The 13,924-nt window shown below is 40.7% G+C and overlaps 1 protein-coding gene and 1 long non-coding RNA gene across 2 annotated transcripts in view; one reads left to right on the top strand and one right to left on the bottom strand.

The window, feature by feature from the left end:
- Window positions 1–9,581, top strand: part of LOC119849954 — a 127,333-nt gene extending 117,752 nt beyond the window's left edge. The window contains exons 2-3 of the long non-coding RNA XR_005290655.2: window positions 4,381–4,469; window positions 6,412–9,581. This is a non-coding gene — a long non-coding RNA (uncharacterized LOC119849954). The remainder of the gene's footprint in view (window positions 1–4,380; window positions 4,470–6,411) is intronic.
- SHISAL1 (shisa like 1) overlaps window positions 1–13,924 on the bottom strand; it is a 274,691-nt gene that overhangs the window by 233,835 nt on the left and 26,932 nt on the right. The window lies entirely within an intron of this gene.

The following is a 13,924-nucleotide window of genomic DNA, read 5'->3' as shown; positions in this document are numbered from 1 at the left end:
CTCCTAGTTTTGGATCATCTGGTTTAGGGTTTTTTTTGCTTTAATAGATGCTGCAGTGCCACACAGGATTTCCAGTATAGTCCCCACATTTATTTTTAAGACCATTTCTAGATTGATCTTTCGGACATTTGAGACAATGCTCAGTGAACCTTGACTGAAGCTTCTCAGCTGATCAGACACAGACCACCTTTCTGCATCCAGATTGCTTATGTTTGGCAGCATGTTGAAAGGATATACAACTGGTTGTAGGAATAAGTCTGCAGCACAATCACTTTGTTGCTCCAGAATCCAAGCATTTGCAAGTAATTTTTATCCTAGTTGAATTTAACAGACACTGTGAAGCTTATTCCAAGTTTCAGATGCTATTGAATTGTTACTTTTCTAACTCGCACAATACATTCAAGATTCAGTAAGTGCCAGTCTCTCATGTTCCTTTTCAGATGTTCCATGTGCAGCCAGGTTTTTAAGACTTCATCCATCTGCATAGTCCTGCAAATATGTGCTAGATCAAAAGCTATGTGGTCTAGATAGCATGTTGGTAATTTTAACTTCTCAATTTTTCAGATTTGCAAAAAGCTTGGAGGTTTTTATCCTAGGCCTTTTTATTAATCCAGAAGGAAAATGGAGCTTGATGTCGTTAATTGTTTGAAATACAGCATGTAGGTTGGGATACATTGGCATGTTGCCTTCCTGCATAACTTTGTGGAGAGGTACATAAAGCTGCCCTCTTCACTCTCTCTTGAGTCCTTAATCACCACTATTCAGGGTAAAACAAATATTCCAAGTACAAGGACTGGAATCAAATGCCATACATTTTTAACATGAAGGTGGATTGGCTGCTGTTTGTAAGAAATTCTACCACAATGAGACCTAAAATCCTGGCTACCAAAGCTCTCCAAAGCAGATGTCCTTCACATTTCCAGAGGACATGCATCTACCATGCACCAGGTCCCAGAGCAGCATCAGAGCCGTTCTACAGCTGCTGATGCATTGCAATTGCCAATTGCTCTGACACTCTACACCCTTGCCTTGTCCTCTGGAGAGCTGGTGGATTGAAATTCAGTAGCTGTGGTGCTTTGATGAGCCAAGCCTTCCCGTCAATCCTGACCTAAAGCTGACTGCCTGAGGACTTGGGGGCAAACTGAGCTCAGACGCCTGGCACTAATTCCACAATTTTTAAGAACTGAATCAGAGAGCATCTTGTCCTGCATCCTGCCTCCAACAGCAGCCAACACTAGATGCTTCAGAAGAAGATGCAAAGCACCCTACATAGGCCAGTTAGGCCAAAAGGTTCCCTGGTGGAGTTTCATCCTTCCTCCAAGCCTTCTTAGTTGTATCCTGAAGCACGAGTGTTTGTATCCATTACAAAGTTTTATACCAGCTCATGTAGCTGCAGAGATTCTTATTTTTCATAAGAATGTTTAATTTCTTGCTCTCACCTCCCAAGTGGTGGCACCAGTTGACCTGTCTGGGGCCCTTTGCAGCTGTAGTAGAGGGGGCATAATTTGGACTATGTATGTTAGGCTTACATGTCTTTCTTCCTGCATTTCTATTTAACTGGTGCCTCTCCAACATCAAGGCTTCCTCAAAATAATTAACAGTTTAGCTATTTAATTCCTGTTCTGAATACCAATATTACTAAGGGCCTCATTCAAAGCCCACTGAAGTCAACGTGACTTACAACTCTTTCACAGCCTATTCCATGTTTTATTAGGTGTATATAGGCAATAAATTAAACCACTGGAATTACAGATAAACTGGAAGTTTTCAAATAAACTGGTGCTTCTGAAATAGCAATGTTTAATATGCACTGATAATGTTTCAGCTATTTAATCCCTAATTTCATGCATCATCAACAAATGTAATTCCTGTCCACCTTTGTTTATCTTTATTTTCATCAACTACTTGTTTACCACTCAGCAACATCAATATCGCTAGGATTCTGAACCTGAAATCCATTCCTTGTGGGTAGACTCCAGCCCACATGTGGAGCCGCATTGGTTCCTTATTTTTCCCTTTCAATGGACTTACACTGAGGAAGTTTGATATGCAAGGAAAATGTTTTTTTTCTAGCTGCCAGACCTCCAGTCCCACACCGGAAATGAAGCATTGCTCTTTTTGACCCATGCACTCTTCACAAAAAACATCTGCATGTTATTTGACTGTTATGTTGCAGATAAGCAAGCCCAAAGTGAATCCAGCTCACTTTGGTACTGCTCCCCTGGTATTGTAATGCCAACAAGGGGGGGGGGGGAACAAAAACAGTGAAAATTAATTCCGTCAAGAACATAAACACTGCAGGTATTACTTGGAAGACATACAGGGAGCAGGTCTATTGAGTAAGCAGGTGTTTCTATAAAGTTACTTTTCTGAACATATGCAGGCTTTAAGGGCTAGACTCTGGCTGCTTGGCACCACTCCTAGTTTAACTGTTTGGTTTATGTCTGATTATGTCACTGGGATGGTGCAGAGTGTCCAGATCATACTGATGAGTCTGGCCCTAAGTCTCAATAGACAAACTATTCATCATGAAGTTTAACATTTTTGCAGGCTGTAGAACTGGCTTGTATAGAGGGCAAAACATGCCAAAAACAATCTGTGAGCAAGTAAGATTTATGAAAAACTATTCAAGATGCAATGATTTGTGTAATCAATGTATTTTGATTATCTGATTACCACTTTTCAATTGCCAGTGGCAGAAATAATCTCTCTCTATAAAATTATAAGCTCATTGAAATTAAAGTGGGAGCAGATGGAAAGCTGTTTCAGTTGTTGACATTTTTAGTTTCTGAACACCCTTCAAAGCATATAGTACTGTTACACTATAACATGTTTAGGATAAAGCAACAACATCAACACCTTTCCTCATTCCAGAAACATGAAGGTTATAAGCCAATTGGTCAACTTGATGTACACAGCACAAAGCTGAAAAAACTGACAACAAATAACTTCTATTAAAAAATTCACCTTTATCCTATGCATGACTTATTCTCAGTGTGCATAATTTAGAATACATACAGCTCTATTCAGTAAATAATACTTGGTTTGCAGATCATTTACTAAGCATTCACTGTGAATGGACCACACTCAATTCGTGTAAACTAGCATAGCTCCATTGCCTTCAATGGATCTATACCAATTTACCAGACTGAGGATCTATCCCAAAATCTGTAATTCACAATTCATGCTTGTTGATAGTAGTCATGTAGGATTGTAAATGAGTGTAGAATTTGGCCTCCGGACTGATTTTAAAGGTGCAACACAATACAGCACAAGTGTGTAAGTCAACTATGATGTTCTTAGATGTTTAATTGTTTAAATCTAGCATGCTGTGCTAGTTTTCTTGGAATAGGAACTGTAAGATCAAACACACTGAATTTGGAATTTGAATGTAAATGCATTATTCATTGAAGTAGCTTGCTCTCAATGGAAATAATGATAAAACATTCTGTTATGGGAGATATATGGCAAGTCAATATATTCATGAAACAACTGATTATTTTAAGCATCCCATTCTCTCAGTAACAAGGAAATAATTAATTTATCTTACAGTATCCTCCATGACAATCTACGATGAACACACAACAAAACCTTTCCTGCACATTATTGCAGCTACATCTGAGCAAAATTTTTGTAAGGAAACCAGAAATCTGGTTTCAGAGTAGCAGCCATGTTAGTCTGTATTCGCAAAAAGAAAAGGAGTACTTGTGAGACCTTAGAGACTAACAAATTTATTTGAGCATAAGCTTTCGTGAGCTACATTTCACTTCATCGGATGCATTCAGTGGACATCTGATGAAGTGAGCTGTAGCTCACGAAAGCTTAGGCTCAGAAATCTGGTGAAACTCAACCAGAACTCCCAGACTTGGGTCAGTTTCATGTACCTTTTAGCCAGCTTGGGCTGAATTTCAAGTGTACTTATGCATGTGCATGGATTTGGATGGAAACTCATATGTATTAACTGGCTCCTATTTGAAGCCATGCATAACTATAGCTCTTGACAAAATTTTGCTTCCAGTCCTGGGGGATCTTTTGAAATTGAAACAAAGTGAAATTGACTTATGCAGAAACTGGAAAGAAAGTTGCCAGTTCATATAAACCTAAACCCCGCGGGTTTTACATGGGATATGTAAAAACACCAACCGTGATGGTTTCAGAAATTTGTGCCTTGTGCTCAAAAATATGCACATGTGCCAAATTGCAGTAATTAGCCATGAGATTATGTACATGTTTTTGTATCCCCACCCCAATTTTTGGATTTTTGGAGACTCCTGCAATAGCTAGGCACAAGAGGGCAAGTGGAAGAGTTGCCATTAATTCATAATTTCTTTAAAGCTTGTAGATTTTAAAAAGTAATGCTCTATGTGTTGTTTGTTATAGATCCCTGATAAGAAAAGAGGCCAAGTTCAGCACTAGCACCATTGACTTCACTGGACACATGGATTGAATATGGCCCATTATTTTTAGTGGTATGTTAAGGTATTATTGTTAATGTTTTACTGCATTCATTGATTTTGGTGTATTTGTATAAGAATATGTATTCTTAAGTATTATTTATTTGTACTGCACAATACCCAGGCAGATAAAAATATGTAACAACTGCTATTTTAAATCTTACCTCTTCAGTTTTAAAGTTTTTCCAGCAGAATTTGACAACACAACTTACACATCCCCTTCAAAACTTTCTTTAGTTCACCTTATTACTTTGCACAATGCCACTTTAAAATTCATACAAATATAAACGGCTTCTAAATCTGTCAAATTCTATTTTTATTGCTTTTCCAAAAGGTTTGTTGTGAACATTTCGGTTTAAAAAACTGCTTCTGAGTTCATATCATATTTAGCCTTAAGCAAAATTTTTTAATAGCCAAGATATAACCAAAGCTCAAATAGTAAATATTTAATCATGGAAATGCTTCTTCCCATCTGCTCTCATTGTATAGTTTAAACTAATTGGTTTAATGTATTTAATGTATTTAATTTAATGTATTTAAACAAGGATAACAACCAGAGTTTTGGTTTTAAATAACCCACTGAAAATATTTTAGGGCCTTTGTATAGAAAATATACAATATTAACCAAATATAATGGTACCATTATCTCCCACTATTCTCCCAGAGGTAACTGGGATTAGAAACTACTGTTGTCCTGAACAGCACAATATAATACAAATCAAATATGGAAATTACAAGGTCATCTGGTTGTAGTGTTCTAGCAAGCTTTACAGGACTGGGTGATATATTTGGGTTTATGACTGCTATGCCTTTGTTTTTATGTACTGCATCTTTAAATTTTTAAAGACCCTGCTGTCTGCTGAGACAGGAAATTGTACATTCAATTCAGTGTAGACTGGGTGAGAATATACATAGTGTTCTCCCTCTTACCAACTTTAGATTAAGAGAACCATAAAACAAGGGGAACAAAGTTAAAGTAACTGCATGTGGAGAAACAAAACAGTTTCCCACAGTATAAAGTGAATCTGTTTTAAGTGACAACTAAAAACAATGACAAGAAATGTGGGCAGAATTATTCTCAATATCTTTGGGGGCACTTCAGGGAAGTCTATTAAAACATAAGATTGCCCAGTAAAGACTGTCTCTTGTATAGGTTTCACTGTATTTTCCAGTGCTTTACCAAAGTATTTCATAAATAAAATTCACAAGCCAGAGTAGCAGCCGTATTAGTCTCTATTTGCAAAAAGAAAAGGAGTATTTGTGGCACCTTAGAGACTAACAAATTTATTTGAGCATAAGCTTTCGTGAGCTACAGCTCACCTCACATTGACTCAGTTGCCGAGAGAAGTTCTCCCACTGATCTTATTACAGTATATTATGTACAGAAAGCTGAATGTGATTTGACATTTATTTTACACACACACAAACTTACTGAACTCTTTAATAAGCTAAAACCTGCATTCTGAAGATCTAAATAACCTTTCAATCCCTAACATCTGATCTCTATTAAAGTAGACTTTCCCAGCTAGGACAGTGAATATCAAAGTGACTCTAAAGCAGACATCTCACAGTTGACCTAGCAGACAGGGCTAAAGAATCATTTAATTGGAGAGACTCTAAATATTTATGGTTAAGAGCAATTTTGTAGTAAAGTCTATACTGTATATCTCAATTAAAGGCACAGTTAGAAAAGTGGTTTAATTTCCGATTACCACTTGTTCCCTTTTCTGTTACTAATTGAGGGGTATTAAAATCCCATACTCTAAGGTCTAGAATGTGGCTTAAGTCTCATTCACACCATGCCAGCAGTTGCACAAGAGAGATTGTGCCTCAGGGGCTGCTTCTTGTGCAGGGTGGGAGATTGCATCTCTCTCTCCATACTGCTCTATAGACCAGAGCAGGAAACAGGTTGGGGTGAGGTGCTAAACTAAAGTCCTGTCCCCTCCTTTTCCAACAGTTTTCCCCCCAGTGGTGAGTAGAGACAAGGAACACAAGAGATGGAGACTTCTTGCTTGCTCCTCCACTTCCAAGTGGCCATGCAAGGATGTTTTATGATCTGTGTGTAAGAGAAGTATTTGTACATGGAAGAACAGGCAAAACTCACCAGGGTTTGGACCCCCATGTTTCATGTTGCGTTTCCAATTCAAGAGAAATTCAGCTGAATTCCACTTAAAGCATAAATTCCTCCTCTGCACTGATGGGGTTGAAAGCGGTTGCTGAAAACATGGCCCAGGTTTGCTTGAAAGGTTCATAACTAAGTCGAAGACATGGTGTGTTACACTTTATGTTGGTTTCACATTTGTACTTGAGAGGAAGAAGGGGCTAATAATCTGGAATCTTCCAACAAATGTACTTGAAAGATCATATATTGGGAGATGTCCGTGAAGTATTGTTAGTACAAAACATGCCTGCTCATCTTATTAGCACACTCAGTCATGAGTGCAAAAGCATAAGATGCAAAATGGAAAGTTTCTGCAAATAAGACGAGAACTCACTTGCAGTAGATTGTCATGTTAGCGCTTTCTAGTTACTGAAAGGAACCACTGTGATACAAGTCGTACTAGTGAAGAATCTCTGTGCCAACACTGTAATAGGAGCCCTTTTATGAGTAAGCAGAATTTTTAGATGCAAACTATTATGGGTCAAGCAAGGGACGTAAACAGACAAAAGGAATGAAAACAGCTGTAGCTCTACTGAGAACACTAACTGTGAAACCGTTGGAACATTACATTAGTAAGTACTTGTATGGGAGATTTTTCCCACACAAGTCAATTACCTATTTTCAGCCATTGTACCTTTGGTACAATGTAGATAAAGTGCAATAGGTACATGTTTGCCAATCTCATTCTCACAGGGTGAAATCCTGGCTGCAGTGAAGTCAATGGCAAAGCTCTCATTATCTTCCATAGGGCCAGGATTTCACCCACAGTTTTAAAGGAACATACAAATTGGCTTCAGCTAAACCAGTGAGTCTTCCACTACCATCACAAGCTGCGTTAGCCGGAATATCATGGCCATCTCCACATTGGGCCCATTTCTCAAGTTATTGATCAAAAACATATATCAGAAGTCAATGGGCAAAATTCTGTTCCTACCTTTGATAGCTACAGTAGATGCATATATGTATAGGCATGTAGAACCTGTTATTTACTGATTTGTATTGGAGTAGCACCGAGAGACTACTTTCATGGTTCCCCTCATGCTAGCTACTATAAACACACAAATAACGAAGAGACAGATTATAAACCCTTCAGGGGAGAGGCTAGCGATTTGTTCTTCTTTTGATTTTTACCTTTTACCCCATCTCTGTGAGATGTGGAAGCTCCCTTAGTAATGTAAGATATCGTGTGGGCAAGTGGTGGGACGCAAAGCAGAGGGTGCCTTCCCAACTTAGAGACTTGATTACAAGCCAGGTGCCCGAGCACAAGGACTGTACTCTCTTAGCACCCTGAAGGGCCAGCCCAATGGAGGTGGGGATGAGACAAAGGCTGGCCTTCCTTCCATTAGCTGCACTGCCCAGACACAGAGAAGGGAGTACGCTGGGAACACACATCACCCTCTTAAAGGAAGTGGGCATAACCTCTCTGTGCACCTGGGATCTGTGGCCCCAATTCAGCACATGCTTAGTTTTATTCACATATCTAAGTCCCATTTGTGACACCCTGACACCCCAAAATTCACCACTGTCATGTAATTAGGATATGTCTTATACAAAGTATGCCTTGGAAGGTGTCATTCTAAAAGTCTTAATCTGCTAGACAGTAATGTCTTGGTGGATCATATGTGCTATTGTTGTATGTGAAGTTATGAAGTTTGGCTATGTATGTGTTACTCAAACCTGTCCTGAGGTTGAAAACACACACAAGCAGCCTTTCAGATAAGGCAATAAAAAGGCCAAACAATATTAATGGCTTATTGAGGAAATGAACACAAGCACAAGGATTACCCCAGGAACTGTGTACAATAGAACCCTCTCAGAGATAGCACTACACCAGGGGTGAGCATACTACAGCCTGTGGGCTGGATCAGGCCCTCCAGCTGTTTTAAGCCAGCCCTTGAGCTCCCACTGGGGAGAGGGGACTGGGGCTTGCCTTGCTTCATCACTCCAGGCTGGGAGCAGGGTTGGGGGCTGATACACGCAGCTCCTGGAAGCAGCAGCATGGCCGCTCTCTGGCTCCTACGTGTAGGGGCAGCCAGGGGGCTCTGCTCTGCATGCCTCCCCTGGCCCCAAGTGCTGCCCCCACAGCTCCCATTGGCCAGGAACCAGGGGCAGTGCTTGCAGATGGGGCAGCTTGCAGAGTCGCCTGGCTGTGCCTCCTCATAGGAGCCGGAGAAGGGACATACCACTGCTTCTGGGAGCCGCTTGAGGTAAGTGCCACCCAGAGCCTGCACCCTTGAGCCCCAACCCTCTGCCCCAACTCTGATCCCCTCCTGCTCTCCAAATCCCTTGATCCTAGCCCAGAGCACCCCAGTACCTCAAACCCCTCATCCCCAGCGCCACCCCAGAGCCCACACCCCACTTCCCGGTCCCAACTTGGAGCCTCCTCCCACACCCTGAACTCCTCATTTCTGGCCTCATCCCAGAGCCTGCACCCCCAACCAGAGCCCTCGCTCCCTCCCACACCCCAACCTCAATTTCATGGGCATTCATGGCCCACCATATAATTTCTCTTCCCAGATGTGGCCCTCAGGCCAAAAAGTTTGCCTACCCCTGCACTACACAATGGGAACTGTTTGATCCAGGTCTCAGCAAAAGAACTTTCCAGGAAGTGGGGCAAAGATATAAAGTGGGGAAAATGACATCATGGGGGAGTCCTCACTCTCCCTACAACAACACACCTGGAAACACCTGAGGAACAAAGACTGAACTGTGGGAAGTGATGGTCCCAGGCTTGAAGGATTTTTAGCCTGTGTATGAAAACCTGGGAAAGCCCAGGCAACTTGTGCCTTAAGAATCTGCCAGCCTGTTTAACACACAGGGTGAGAAGTTGCTAATTTGTATCCTATCTATCTAGCAAGTTAAGATCAGTTTGCATTTTTTCTTTCTTTACTAAGGTAATCTGCTTTGATCTGTTTGTTATCACTTAAAATATATCTTTTGTAGTTAATAAACTTGTTTTGTTTTGTCTCTAAAACCAGTGTGGAATTCATGCTTGGAGCAGAAAGCTGTTGCTCGCTCTCTCCACATTGAGGGAGAGGGAAAATTTGATGAGCTTACACTGTACAGTTCTTTGTGCAGCACAATAGATACAATTTTGGGTTTACACTCCAGAGGGAATGTGCACTCGGGTGCTGGGCAATTCCTTAGCTGAGCTCTCCCAGAGCTGATCTCAGCATCTGTGTGAATGCTGCAGCTGGGTGTCTCTCTACCTGTGTGTGTGCTGGAAGGGGGCTTGATAGCTTGTCACAGCAGCACAGAGTAAGGGGAACCCAGGCTGGTGGAACAGGTGGGCTCAGTGGTATCCCAGTTCCAAGTGGCACCCCGGGGGGAACCCATTACACCCATTGACTTAACGTTAAGCATGTGATTGAAGTGCTTTGCTGAACCAGGGCCTGAGGGAGGAATTGTAGTACCATCACACAAATTCACAATTTACACTGAGGATGAGGCCAGATATACAGTCTCAAGAAATATGGGCCGGAACCAAAACTCTGAAGTCAGTAGGAGTCTTTCCACCATTATTCATTGTACTTTGGATTAGTCCCCAAATACATTAATTAGGGTGTTTAAAAATATTTTATTCAACATCATTTACCTCTTCCTTTTACAAAAGCACTCTGATAATAAGTCATGATGTCCTAATAGCAGAAACAGGAACATTTCCCCCCATTAATGTGCACTAGTAGCATTCACTAATGTGATTCAACTGAGTAGCTGCACATTTAGTTTTAGACTAAGTAATCTGAAATGTTCTGCATGTCAGGGAATTTGTTACTCATCTGTTTTCTACAAACACTAGAATAGCATCAGGAATAGAGGTGACTTCTTTAAACTGGATGAATTACTGTTTTCTGATTTTCAGTTTCTAATCCAGTCTGCTTTTTTGCAAAGCCATTCTAACTGACTAACTTAATGTGTTAATTTATACATTCAAACAAGTTATTAATGATAGCAATGTAATTTCTAATTTTGTCACACCAGGTGAGTGCCTAATCCACCGTTATGAGTAATTCAGATGTTGGGATGATTTATGAATATAAAGACAATACGTTTTCTTTTCACTCAACTAGTGTTAATCTCAGTTTCCTCCCAATACATTACCATTAAAATGACAAAAAACAGTAGTTAAATTTTATCCACACATAACATAGAACTTGGGAGTCAAATGAAAATTGCATTTTAAAGCACTTAGGCTCACTACAGTTAAAAGTACTAAATAAATTCCTGTAAAGACATATGGATGGTTAAAACTGAATAGTTGTTGCTTACAGTGATGATTCCTGTTTATAAATTCAAAATTTATTTTACGTAAAACTAATCAACATAAATTTATGGTGGAATTAGCTTAACAGAATGGAAATCATAGTTCTTGCTACAAGGGCACTAGAGATCTTTTGTGAATCTAGGCATTTTTCATTGCATTCTTCTCTTCCAATTGTTTTTACATGCAAATAGCCTTAAGATAGAAGAAATGAGTAAATATGCCCTAGTGTCAAAGATGTTAATTTTGCAGAAAATAAACCAACCACCCAATGAACTCATATATCTATTTGAGCATGAAGGACCATATTATCCTATCAGTTACATCAGTGTATAAGTAGTAACTCCTGATTTACACCAGTGTAACTGAGCACAATCTGCCCCACAGCATTAAGGGTTAATTGAGAAGCTGGTTTACTAAGATCTCCAAGTCCCGGGTTCTTCTAGATTTCCCAAAAGACATGATGGTTTCACTTCACTCACACCAGAGACTATACAGAGAACAAACAATTTCAAAAGCCTTAATATGGCCTCATCACTTACAATCAGAGGTCAGACTGGGAAGGATGGGGGGGAAGGGGGAGGGAAGGAATGCTGCCGGTACTCTTTCAAGCTCCACCTACAGAAATATACTCCATCTCTGTGAGTTATCGAGATGAGATGCTGCTCATAGGAGATTGTGAAGATGTTCAAAACATGACAAGAATGTTCTCTAAGCTCCTTCAGCTTGGGCCTCCCTTGGTGGGACTTAAATATACCCTGGTCTCTGCTACACACCTTGGGGGTAGCTCCGTCTGGCTTGGGTGTCCTCCCCAATACCACCCAATCGTGGCACCAAAGTGAGATGTCACTCATGGTAAGTTGTGTAGAGTTATGATCCTCCCACTCCATTCTTAGGCCTTTTTGAAGGAATTTTTTTTAAACCAGTCATACTGATAGAACCTCTGTTGTGGACACTGTTATGCGGATATAAGAATGCCTGGTTTCATTTCAACTTATCATAGAGTATCAGGGTGGGAAGGGACCTCAGGAGGTCATATAGTCCAACCCCCTGCTCAAAGCAGGGCCAATCCCCAACTAAATCATCCCAGCCAGGGCTTTGTCAAGCCTGACCTTAAAAACCTCAAAAGAAGAAGATTCCACCACCTCCCCAGGTAACGCATTCCAGTGCTTCACCACCCTCCTAGTGAAAAAGTTTTTCCTAATATCCAACCTAAACCTTCCCCACTGTAACTTGAGACCATTACTCCTTGTTCTGTTATCTTCTACAGTCTAGAACCATCCTTTTTGGAATCCCTGTTCAGGTAGTTGAAAGCAGCTATCAAATTCCCCTTCATTCTTCTCTTCTGCAGACTAAACAATCCCAGTTCCCTCAGCCTCTCCTCATAAGTCATGTATTCCAGTCCCCTAATCATTTTTGTTGCCCTCCACTGGACACTTTCCAATTTTTTCACATCCTTCTTGTAGTGTGGGGCCCAAAACTGGACACAGTACTCCAGATGAGGCCTTATGGCATTTGTAAAAGGGTTTAAGCTAAACAAACAAAAAAAACCCACCGCTATTGAAATAAGTGCATCCACACAGTGGGTTATACCAGTATAGTACTATATTGGGTTGAATTGATATGATACCCGAGATCATAATGGAAAAAAAGCTTTCCCATTGTCCAGGTGGACAGGGCCCTTTAAGAGGGAACTGCTCTAGCCCACATGTGCCTTGTTCACTGCTGATAGGGGGCTTGATAGGGATCAGAGTGTTTCCTTATAAAAAGCCAGAGGGAAAGAGGAAGCTGAAGGAACAACAGAGTGAGAAGGGCTCCTGAAGGGAAGATTGTGATACATGGGAGTTTGAAAAGTCAGAGCCAGAAGGCTGAGCTCCACCCTGATAAAGCCTGGGAGAGGTGGTTGAATCACAGGAAGGAAGACAGAGCCCTTGGGAAGAAGGAGCTGGGCCAGGCCCAATTTGAAACAGGTGTAAAGACTGTGTTTGCTTTGGACCACCAGGGAAGATACACCACTGAGTTCTGTTTATTGCAGACTTTGTTGCCAACCTGAGCAGAATTGGTGAAAGGTGATTCAAAGGGTCCAGAGAGAAGAAGAGTCCAAGCCCCAGAAGAAGGGCCGTGGGTTCCTTTAGTCAAGAGGGAAGGGTTTGGGGCCAAGAAGACCACTGGAGACTGTGGGCAAAATTAAATAAACTAGACCCCACCCAGAAGGGATAATTTTGTCTGAAATACTGTGGACTGTACTTCTGAAGGAGCCCTGAAGAAGGAGAAAATAGAGGTAGGGCACTGAAGAATGATTTTGGCCATGAGAGGGTGCTAAGGAGGCAGCCAACCCTGTTACACCTATAGAGACAAAGTCTGGAATAGTTCATGTTCACATTTAAATTTTCATCACTGGCAACCAAGTTAACACCTCACTAAGATGAATAAGGCAGTTGACACCTCTCAGAGCTAATGTCCCAGGTTCTCTGCAGACTTATCTAGGCACCTCTGTATCAATTACACTAAGTTCACACGTTTGAGGTTCTTTGCTACCATAACAACTAGAGACTTATTGGAACAAAAAAGTGTAGGAGTTGAGATTCTGAAGAACAAAATAGGTTCAGAGAAATGCCAATATGGCATCTGAGCACAGAGTTTACAAGCCCTGCTTACACGAGAAACCCACCACTCTGAATTTGGCATAAAAGCTTCTTGTTAGCTATTTCACTTTAAAGTTAATTATAATGCCAGTGCCTTAAAACTGGGAACATCTTCCTCTTTGACTTTGTACAGATCTGAACAACAGTAGTAATGCTCTAAGCAATAATTAATTCAATGCTAAAAACAACCAGCCCAGATGGCAATGCAACATTAAGGTTGCCTAATTAAACACTTGTAAGTCAGAATTGTGAACATTAGGGATGAATGCACAACATATATAGAAATCAGTAGAAATACACAATGTACTTGTTTTATGTATTAGCATTTTTAAAATAGTCTTCTACTATTAAGGCTTCCTACATTTGAGGTATTTTAGGGTTTAAAATATATTCTCCAAAGGGA

The sequence above is a fragment of the Dermochelys coriacea genome, chromosome 1 (assembly GCF_009764565.3).
Source record: "Dermochelys coriacea isolate rDerCor1 chromosome 1, rDerCor1.pri.v4, whole genome shotgun sequence".
NCBI classification, from domain to species: Eukaryota; Metazoa; Chordata; order Testudines; family Dermochelyidae; genus Dermochelys; species Dermochelys coriacea.
The sequence above is the reverse complement of the archived record's forward strand: the minus strand, read 5'-3'. Positions and strand labels throughout refer to the sequence as shown.